The sequence below is a fragment of the Dendrobium catenatum genome, unplaced genomic scaffold, assembly GCF_001605985.2.
Source record: "Dendrobium catenatum unplaced genomic scaffold, ASM160598v2 original_scaffold_120942, whole genome shotgun sequence".
Classification (NCBI taxonomy): Eukaryota; Viridiplantae; Streptophyta; class Magnoliopsida; order Asparagales; family Orchidaceae; genus Dendrobium; species Dendrobium catenatum.
The window spans coordinates 61,659-62,277 of record NW_021439377.1 but is presented as its reverse complement, the minus strand read 5'-3'; the positions used below and the strand labels follow the sequence as shown (position 1 = coordinate 62,277).

Below are 619 nucleotides of genomic sequence, written 5' to 3'. Positions count from 1 at the left end.
GTCTTAGATTGTTATTAGCTTGATTTTGACTATTCCAATTTGTGCCTTCGTTATTTTAATCAGAATTTCATTGATTTTCATCATTATTATTTGGCCAACTAAATTTGGGTGATTCCTCTAACATGGATTATATGTATTGAATAGGGATTGTTTTGTCTTTCAATCAAATTTATATTTTCAATCCTTTAGATATCATTTTATTCCATTGAGCTTTTATCTTCTAAATCTAAAGATGAATCAAAATTTAAGCCTAAGGTGTTCAACTTCTTTTACATTGATGCAACTTGTACAATCAAAATAGATAAATAATCATTTTCATAAGCTCCTATCACTCTCTTAGAATTCACCCTATCAATAAGCAACTGAAATTAGGTGTTGTCATTTCTTCAATTAATTTATAAGCATCTTCAAAAGGTTTTAACGTCAAAGAATATCTGGTTGCAGCATCAATTATGACTCTAAATGATCCTACCAATCCATTATAAAAAGTTTAAATTATCAACCAATCATGTAAGGTATGGTGAGGGCACTTTCTAAGCATCTCCTTGAATCTCTTCCAACTCCCATAAATAGATTCTTCTTCTAATTGAGTAAAAGAAGTAATACCATTTCTAAGTTT

At 29.1% G+C, this 619-nt stretch overlaps 1 non-coding gene across 1 annotated transcript; it reads left to right on the top strand.

Moving 5' to 3' along the window:
- The first annotated feature begins 512 nt into the window (after nt 1-512).
- On the top strand, nt 513-619 carry LOC114578696. The gene has a single exon (XR_003699670.1). It is a non-coding gene; the product is annotated as a small nucleolar RNA R71 (small nucleolar RNA).